The sequence below is a fragment of the Camellia sinensis genome, chromosome 11 (assembly GCF_055761805.1).
Source record: "Camellia sinensis isolate YWXY chromosome 11, ASM5576180v1, whole genome shotgun sequence".
NCBI classification, from domain to species: Eukaryota; Viridiplantae; Streptophyta; class Magnoliopsida; order Ericales; family Theaceae; genus Camellia; species Camellia sinensis.
In genome coordinates, this window is record NC_138971.1 from 174,238,963 (window position 1) to 174,249,680 (window position 10,718).

A 10,718-nucleotide genomic window follows, 5' to 3' on the forward strand; every position below is an offset into this window, starting at 1 on the left:
TATTGTTTAGCTTTCGCCAGCCCCTATTATTATGTTATTGTTATTATTGTTAAACAGGCCTTTGGTAATCACGAATTACTGGCCGGTTACAACGCTAAACCTATAGGGGCGGGTTTGGATCGTGACGTAAAATCTATCAAGAAAATAGCATTTACTTAATGCTCACAATTATGTGTGTTTATTATGTTCATATCATTTAAAATGTATTGCACAACATAGGCTTTATGGGAGAACTATTTGATGGAATTTGCCCAACTATTTTAGAGGTATTGTTCTTTGCTACACGTTTCTTGTTTTGAGTCTTCCAACAGAGTTTGGGGTGCTAAAAGGGGACACAATTCTAAGACTTTTTTTCATTGTGCTAAGTATTAATGTTGGGACAGTTTAAGGTCATGCTGGACCGTTGTAGGAATTGACCAGAATTAATGTTAGAGCAGTTTACGGGGTCATGCCAAACCGTAATAGGAACTAATTGGAAACAATGTCAGGACAATTTAAGAGGTCATGTTGGACTGTTGTAGAGTAACCGTTGAGTTTTTTTCGGCTTCTTTTAGTCATCCATTGGCAAGCTGCGATTATTGAATATCTTCACACTAGCTTGAGGTAGGGATGGCAATTTAAACCCGGCCTGAAGGAGAGCCGACCCCTTGACCCCGATTTGAGCCGTTTTTTTCTGAAAAATATCCCCGACTGGGGGGGGATGGTATTCAAAAATCAATTCTCGATTAGTTTCAGGGACCGGGATAAGTGTCCTAGCCCTGTGCCCGTCCCCGTTTCTCCCGATTTGAAATTACTATTATACCCCTATATATATAAACCAAACCCTAAAACACACACCGCCTCTCATCTCATCTCTCTCGGTTTCTTTCTTTCTCTCTTTCTCTCTGTCTCTCTGTCTTTCTTCGCAGAATCGCAGCTCCTCTCCCCTTCCTCTCTTACCCACTTCTCCACCACCGCCTCTGCCATTCGACGACGAGAGTCAATTGTAGCTTCTCTCCCCTTCCTCTCTCACCATTCCTCCACCACCACCTCTGCCATTCTACTACCGTCTCTGCCATTCGACGACTAGAGTCGAGCCCAGATCTAGAAGATCCAGTTGCGGCAGTCGGAGATCAGGGACGTCGTCCTTATCCTCATCCTCACCCTCTTCGATCTCTGATTCTGTGTGTGTGTGTGTGTGTGTTAGATTTCGCTTTTTATAATCATATATATATAATCATGTGTTTGTGTCAGATGTCACCCCTTTTTTTCTTCTTCTTATATATATATATATATATATATGTTGCTATTAATCATATATATATAATCGTTTGTTTCTCTCTGTGTCATCATATTAATACATGTTGTTGATGATATTGATGTTGATGTTGATGTTGATGAAAATGATAATGTTGTTGCTGTCTGTGTTCAAGGCTCAGATCTGAATATGAAAATGTTGTTGTTGTTAACATATATTTTTTTATCTATTTTTTTTTTTTTTCTTGTTGAACAGATCTGGCTCAGATCTGGACGTTGTCAGAGATTTTTCGGGGTCAGGGAAACCCAATCCCTGTTAGGGTGGCGGTGGTGGGGGCGGAAGGGGGGGGTAATGGGTTCCCCGTTGGGGATCGGGGGCGGGAACGGGGAATTTCATATATTCGGGAATTGAGGATGGGGAGTGTAATCTCCGGCCTGACCCGGCCCGTTGCCATTCCTAGCTTGAGGGAGAGTGTTGAATATAGAAATTAGAGTACATAGAATCTTTTTATTTTTAGTGTTATGTATATAATCTATGATTGTGTCAATCACTGATTTAGTATTATTTTCTTATTTATATCGTTTCCTAAATTGTATCATGAATCTATTATATAGATATGGCCTCTACTTCATTCATGAGTAAGCCAAATAATTCTTTTCATTCTTTTTAGTATCAGAGTTAGGTTAAGTACCTAGTAATTTCGCTTCACCGACGGGCGGCAGTCTTGTCTTGGCCGTCCGCCGGACCTCAACCCATTTCGCTATCATATTTTCTTTTCAGTATCGCTTCGTGGTGATCTATTCCTCTATCCACTAGCTTATTCCTATCCCAAATATCTCTATCATATTTTTTTTACTCGCAATCTTTTTGTTTGTGTGTGTTTCTGCTCCAATTTGTCTTTCCCTCTGTTTTAACCTCAAATCGGTTTCTATCTTCAAACCTATTTGAGTTTGAGGGGGATATTATACCTATATCATGGTGAGTATAGTGATATACCATGTGAACCACCTAAGCCACCCTCTTTGGCGCACAAACCAAGTCACTCTGATACCAAAAAGAATAAAAAGAATTATTTGAGGGGAGATATTATACCGATATCATGGTGAACATAATGCAATTTTCGTTCCTCGCCAAATCTTGCCAATTTTGGTGTGAGTTTCAATAGAATTCTTTTTCTCTCAATTTCTCACCTCGTCAACCATCTAAACAAGTAATGAGAGTTTTCTCTCTCTTTATTTCTTTTCTTTTCTCAACAAACTTCTCAATCCAAATGGACTGAAAATTTCTCTCTTTGCTCAGGGCCTATGATTACATAATTTTTTGCTTAGTAAATCTAAAAAAGAATGGATAAACTCAAAGGCATGGCCAATGCAAACCAAAACCTTCTCTCTTCAAGCTTCTTTCAGTTTTCATTAAATGATGATGATAGGCTATCCACATTCCCCTTTAACTTGATGGTCCCATAGACACTGAAATTGGTTGGGTATCACACAAGAGGGAGAGAGATTCACTGTTGGGTGGAACTAATGCAATGTAATGCACAGAACTGTCTATATTTTTAGTATATGAATGGATTCGAGTCATACCTTTCTAAAGAGTTGTGTCTCTTCTGTTCATGGCCGTTGGGGTGATCAGTTCCCAACATGATGCCATCTTTTCTTGCATTTGATTCAACAAACATTTCTATAGCATGACCTACTTTCATTGGCTCTGCTCACATCTTGACACTGACATTGAGTGAACTGACAAGAAGAAACCACACTTTCCTCCACTTTACAGCCGGCATTGTCTTTTATAGCCCCTTCTTTCTCGATACATGAATTAAGCATTGCAAAGTAGTTGGGTTGAGACATCAGGGCCGGCTTGGGCTAAGGCCATTAAGGTTTATGCTTTAGGTCGTAAAATTTGGCCTCAAAATAGAGAGCCCCAAATTCATTAGTAGTACATTTAAATAGGTCCAATTTATTTTTGTTGATTTACATTCTGTTTACAGGATTTCAAAAAACTGTGTTGGGCTCAATTAAAAAAAACATTTAGTCACAAATGTGGTTAGGCCCAATTGAAAAAAATGAGTTAAAACATATACAAGTATAGTTGGCCCTAATAATGGAATAAATAAATTTGTCTTAATTTTTCTGTCTCATAAACTATCAGATTTTAATGGAATAAATTATTTTACTCTATGTCTTTATCATATTTTAATTGAATTAAGTTTCCCTAATTTTGTTGCTTTAAATTGTGTTCCATAATTTCTTTGATATAAGATATCTCATAGTGAGTGGAATGTGTGTTATGTGTGAAAAATTGCTTATATAGTCATATTTCTTTTTCATTTATGTTTGCTTCACACCGTTGGAACATTTCATTAATTAGATTTGTTGATTAATTAGTTTGCTTTGTTGATTTGAACTATACCTTTTGGTAACTTTTTTTTTAGTACCTTGGAATGAATAGATTTTGATATCTATTTTAGTATCAGTCGACAATAGTGATATCAAATAGGATGATTTTTATTTATTTATAAATATAGACCGTTTTTTTGATTTTACCTTAGGCCCTTGAAAACACAGGGCCGGCCCTATGAGACATCCCTAATTCCCTTCCCTTTGATCCTAGAAACATTCCTCCACTCATTTAATGCATTGTCCTTAACCTCACTAAGCACCTCTTCTTTCTTCTTCCATTATTGAGGGTTTTTTATTTTTATTTATATTTTTATTTTATGTGGCCTCTATCTGGTTTGAAGACCTCTTAAAATTATCCTTCTGGTTTCTGTGGAAAGTTCTGTGCTTTTTTTCATTTTCTTTTAATGAACTATTTATATTTGACATGTAATAAAATTATTTTTTTAAAAAAAATGTTTTAACATGTCTCTTAGGCATGTCATGTCTTGCATTTTTTAGAATCGTCTATGTGTTGTACATATCCGTGACTGTGCAACTTAGGGAAAGTTTTCAAGTTCCCTAAGTTCAGCAATTTGTATTGGATACATATCTTGCTTTATGGAAATGCTGGTAACAAGGATTTTGTGCCTGATTGTCCCTATTCAATAGTCAACAGCAAATAAATTTTATTGTGATTTGTTGTGCTTAATTTTTTTTTTTTTCTTTTCATCTCTTCAATTGCAGTTCATCACTCTATTATACCATAAAATCTGTTGTCACTACTTAATGCTGTTTTTGTTCTTTTTACTTATATGGGTAAATTCAATTGCATGATTCTTTTGCTTATTGTTTCCCTCCGAAGAACCCTGCACAGTATGCTTAAGCTTGCTGTGGAAGTTGATGAATCAATGACCCTCTATGACAGAAATAATTTCCTCATGCATCAGACAAAGATCTGACCATCCGAAAGCCTCTGCTAATTTTGTGTTTTAACATCATTTTGCTTTCCTGTGTCATTGCATTTCTAAATCGTCGTATTGTGCTTGATTTTCTAGTCATGTGCTTAATAGCTTGCCCATCATCATCATACGAAGCAAATCTATTTTGTCTACATTATCATTTCATGTGATTGTATGACTGCGTATGTAATATGTTTCCAAAAGAGCAATGGAAACCAAGGCCCTGTTTGGGAACTCTCCCATTTAGTCAAAAAGTTATTAAAAAAGCCAAAAAGCTAATAACACATACCAAAAAGTCAAAGATTCTCTTTTCTCTCTACTTTTTGCACATGTTTTCATAAAAAGTCAAAAAATCATTCCAAACATACTAATTTTTTTTAGCTCATATTTTAGTCAAATAGCTAAAAAACTATTAAATTAGCCAATTCCCAAACGAGGCATATGACAATTATTCTTTTTGTTGGCCTTAAATGCTAGAAAGCGATGTCCTTGCCATGATGCATATTGATTACAAGGTTTTTCTTCAATCTTTTTATTTGTTCATATTTTGTGCATATATGTGTATGTATAAAACTGCTGTTCTCTACTTGGTTTTGTTAATTCCTTTTGTTTTATCTCTATAGAAAGTGAAGAAACTCACTCTGACGGAACAAAGCCAAGGGAAAGTTGAGTCAATGGGCAAGAAGGATGGTTTATGATGAGAAACGTGGTTTCTTCATTCCTTGTAATTTGGATAGGCGACTTATCTTGAGAGTATACTTTTCAAATTGTTTATGTTGTAACTCAACTTAAAGATCCATAAATAAATTAGAGATTCAGAGTTGACAGTGTTCCACTAGTTGGATGTTTCATTTAGTATCGGAATGAACTACTAAAACTATATTGTGAACTATGGCTTAATTGGGTCCTATGTTGTTGGGAGACCAAAACTAATATTCTGTTTGAATTTTAAAGGGGAATTGAAATCAACACTGTTCTCAAAATAATTACAAATCATTTAGTGAAATTTTTATTGATTTTGAGAAGATTTAACTAAAAAAATTTGTGAAAAAAGAATGAAAAAAGTGAAAAAGATCAAAAAAAATTTCCTTCTACAAATCAAAGATTAAAAATACAATCTCAACTGGTTCAACATAGTGAACTTTTGTTGTTTACCCTTTAATCCATTCCTTAATTGATGTTGTGATTCCATTCACATTACACAAATATTCCCACCATGTGCAGAAGAACAAAGTTGTGATTCATCCACGTTACACAAATATTCCCACCATGTGATGAAGAACACAAATACAGGTAGCATATGCGCCTCATAGATTAGGTCTGGATAAATAGATAAGCCAATATACTAATAGAATTGTAAGGGAAAAAAAAGTTGTGATTAAAAGGACAATTAAATTGACAAATAAAACACAGTATGAAGTTAGCAATAGCCACAAAATAAAACAATTTTCAAGTCAGAACACTACACACCACAAAGACTCATTTCATGTCCCAAGCAAACCACCAACTTAAAACCCCTTTCCTAATGCATACATAGCTCCCACTCCACTAGTCATCAGTTACCTTACAAGTTTAAGGGGGCATCCAAGGTGTGGATGAGGTATGTGAGCGCCAACGCCACCAACATCAGCGCGTATGCGATCCCTTGGTCAATTGCTGTTCCTGAGAGACACAACACCAACAACATTTGCAGCACTCAATCAGTACATTAAGATTCAAGAATAATCCGTAGTCCACAAGTTTAGACCAAGAAGAAAACTAGACACACTATAAACAAAACTGTTTTGTTGGAATCAGCATAATAGAGAACTTCAAGCAAACTCAATCACATAATCTTATTCTTCAAAAACAAAATAAGGCATAATAGAGAACTTCAAGCAAAATCAATCACATAATCTTATTCGTCAAGAACAAAGTAAAACATAGAAATAGTATGTAATGTGTAGGGGAAAACAAAACGGCAAAAAGAAAAGTATAGTATTTTCTTTTCTTCCACAAATTAATTTTAATAAGAGGTACAAATTGTTAGGATGTTCTGTATTTTAATGGTGAGTAATTCTACATACTCAGTATAAAGTTTGCAAAATATTGTTTAGAAATGCATATATCTTTATTTATTCACATATGATTTGTTCTTGACATGGACATTTCTAAATAATTTTATTAATATTCAATATTTTTCTTGAATACGTAGAATTACTTCTTTTTCTTTTTCTTCTTTTTTTTCTTTTTTTTATAAAAGCAGAATAACTCTTTATAGCCACATTGAATCACGAATGTTATATTTAAATTTTAAATTTATCAAATATAAAAATAAAGATTATTTATACATAATTACTTTTTAAAGGTACAAAATAATTTAAAAATAGATTTTTTTTTTTTAATACTAACTAATATCTAACTAGTCTTTTGTTCGAAAAAAAATAAAATAATTACACAATGTGCCTTCTTCTAGTACTTTTTTTTCTCCACATATTTGACAGAATCACCTACAACATTGAAGTAGATTTGAGTGTTAATCACATTGTAAGTATGCTAATCACAGAAGAAGTAATGTATAGGAGGAGATCTGGGAAAATAAACAAACACGAATGTTTGATTTTTGTTCATAAAGAAAACGAAATGCACAAAACTTTCTTTTCTTTTCCAACATTTTCTCGGCATGGAAAGAGAGAACAAAACAAAGAAACAGAACTCACCATCGCTGGTAGGCGCAGGAGCCGGAGCCAGAGAATGAGCCTGAACGGAAGACAAAACAATAGCAAAAATGAGAGCGAACATCGCAACCACACAGTACGAAACCCTAGAAATCGCCATTTTCTATAAAAACCTAAAAAGCTTATGGAAAGTAACAGCTCGATCTCTCTCTCTGCGAACGCAATCTCCGAGAATTTGTCTGCAATGGCTCCACAGAGCCGCGCAGAGAGAGAGAGAGAGAGTTAGGGTTTCTTCTCTTTCTCGATTCGTAACAAACGCCGACAACAATGGAGGTGTATAAACTGTTACGAAGAAGAGGGGAGAGGTTTTCGGTACCTTTTTTTTTTTTTTATATCAGTATTTTGGGATTTTTCGGAACGAAATGGAGGTGATGAGGGAAAACCGGAAAAGCCGGTAGGAAAGTGGTTGCGTGTTGTGGGGTCCACCGGCGAGTCAGCACCACCGCCACTCCCATGTGACTGTGAATTCCCGATCGGCCAGTCTGTCGCCTCGGTTGACGCCATATGCTACGGTCCTGATTCTGCCATCCTTGTCAGGCATTTTTTGGTTTCTTTCCTAAAATGTCCCTGGTCTTTTGCTGGATCTACTAATCTGCCTTCTGTGACTTGGGGTATATCCGGCCATGTTTGGTTGTAGGATTATGTTAGAACATTTTCAATGGTTCATCAATTTTTTTTATTAAATTTGAATAAGAAAAAAATAATTTTTTTTATCTGATATTGTCTGCTCCAATAGAGTCTTCATTAAATTACCGGTCGACCAGGCAGACGATCGATCAGTCAACTAGTTAATGAAAAACTTGATTCTCTCTTTCTTTTTTTCTCTTTTTTTTTTTTACTGAGAAAACAAAGAGGCGGTCGATCGGGGGGTCGACCTTCTAGTATAAAATTTTTACAAAATTTTTGCTTGAATTGGTCATTCAGGTAGACTTCCGGTGGCTCCACATTCATCGACTACGCATAATAATTTGGTGAAAGGTACAACACATATTCAGTTTGGTGAAACTTTTGCTTCGTTCTCAATTTGATATCAATTTGGTGAAACCATTAGAGAAAAAAAAAAGTAACTTTTTTCATCAAATTCAAAATTGATGCTCAATTTAATGCAACGTTAGAAATAGTTTTAGAAATACCAAAAATTTTACTAAATATTTATATAAATGTCTCGTATGAATGTAGGTCATATAAGATTGAGAGACAATCGTGTAAAATATATGGTCAAATATTTGATAATTTTTTGAGATCTCTAATGTTATTGTTGGTTTTATTGTGTGTTATTCTAGGGTAATAGGTTGGTTTTGAAATTTCACTATTTTAGTTAGTTTTTAAAAATTTTAACTATTTTAATTTGATTTAAAAAAGAGTTAATTATCAAAAAGTCATGTCTACGTATTTGGTGGTAGCTTAGGTCCTATCAAAAAGTTTTGAACAAAACTGCGAATGTTCTCAATTTTCAAAATAGAGAATGATTTCAGTATATAATTATCAAAAATAAAAAATTTTTGTTTGACTTCTGAGAAAAGTATGAGATTGAAAAAAAATAATAATTATGCGAACGTGACAAATTAGATTATTGAATTGAATATTTTTCATAATTAAAATTAAAAATATTATAAACTGAGAATATTCTCAATTTAAAAAAAAGAGACTCAGCTACACAGTGACCCGAGTTTAACAAACAGTTTGCAAATCTTCGTTCTTGGTTTTTCGGCCTGTTCTCTCTCTCAATGCTCTCGCTCTTCGTCTTAGTTCATGGTCAGTCCACTTCGATCAATGCTTTTGTAATGCAGGATCTGAAAAAGAGTCTTAAAATATCAACAAGTGATCAGTGAAATACGAAGCTCGTTCTAATTATAGTCACCTGAACTCACACGAATGATATCTCATCCATTCAAAATGTCAGCTAATTTTCTTCTCTTTGGAAAGAGAGAAACACAATTCCCAAGATTATCTAAACATTCGTATGGGCACAAATGTAAAAATACCCAGATCAATACAAGCCAAACTAAAACGAACCCAGATTACAAAAATGGAACAAGTTTCAGAATTTGAAGAATTGACATTGAAACAAATTCGAATGACGAAAATTCGCGCGATGAGGGATGAGTTTTTTGAGAGTTGATAGCAACACTCCGCAACACGTGAAATTTACGTCCATTCCCCTGTATTTACCTGCATTCAACACAACACAAACTCTACAATAATCACAGAGAAAACTACACCAACATAGAATTAATATATATTCATATTGTTGTATGTGTGTGTAGAGCTGTGAAAGAGAGATAGAGAGAGAGACCTGTGAATCTGAGAAAGAAAGATTGAGATATGGGGTGAGATTGAGAGATGGGTATGGGTGATTTGTGAAGAACCGACGTGGGTTGGTGATGGATTTGCTAACCTCACCGCCTTGCAGACACTCGATCTCACGGCCAACAATCTTGGTGGTAGGCTACCGAGTTTGGCTGGGTAAGTTGATTTATTAAAAATTAATGAGCTTTGGAGGAATAAATAATTTTATGTAGGACTTAATGGATTATAAGTTCACAAAATGAGACTTGTATGTAAATGTTTCATTAAAAAATTATGTTTAGAATGATAATTAATTTTTTTAATTGATTTGATATTATAAAAAAATAATAATAATAATTTGAATATGACATCTTATTTTATTAATTATTTTAATATATTTTATCTTTATTAATTAAGCCAAGTTTGGCATGACCTAAATAATACAAAAAGTCAAAAAGTCACTATCCTATTTAAGTCACATCATCTTATTTAAATCACATCACCTCTCTAACACATCACATCAAACTCAATCCAAACCCAACCCATATAAGTTAATAAGTCAAAAAATACACTTTTTTAAAACATCCCAAACCAACCCTTAGTTTAATTAAAAAAAAATACTAAACCACCCAACTTCCCAAACCCCCAAATGATTTGAATGTATAATAACCGTTTTCAAATCTGATGATTCTAACTCTAATCACACTAAGGCCTGTTTGTTTTGGGACAGAGGTGAGATTGGGATTGGGATTGGGATTGAGATTGAGATTGAAAGTGCTATAAAATTCCTTATGTGTTGTATTTATTTTGAGAGATGGAGAAATAATTCATAATCCTATGGGATTAGGATGGGTCTTGATGTTAGGATTGAGTTTTTTTTTTTTTAACATTAATGTTTAATGTTTTTGTATTTTTTCTTAAGTAAAAATCATAGATTTATTTGTTTTAATATTTTATATTTCTTTTATAGGATAATAATTTAACAATCTTCACACTAACAACTACCATCAAAACAAATACAATTTTACTTAATCCTCTCACTATCAATCCCTCACTATTAATTTTGTCGCTGTTAATCCCCTTCATTTTACTTCTGAAAACAAACGGACCTAAGGGGTATGTTCCCTACAAC

At 34.2% G+C, this 10,718-nt stretch overlaps 1 long non-coding RNA gene across 1 annotated transcript; it reads right to left on the bottom strand.

Moving 5' to 3' along the window:
* Positions 1-8,869: 8,869 nt before the first annotated feature.
* LOC145803356 (uncharacterized) lies at positions 8,870-9,748 on the bottom strand. Its single transcript, XR_014345461.1, has 2 exons — positions 9,594-9,748; positions 8,870-9,469 (listed from the first exon to the last, which is right to left on the bottom strand). It is a non-coding gene; the product is annotated as an uncharacterized LOC145803356 (long non-coding RNA).
* Positions 9,749-10,718: the final 970 nt, after the last annotated feature.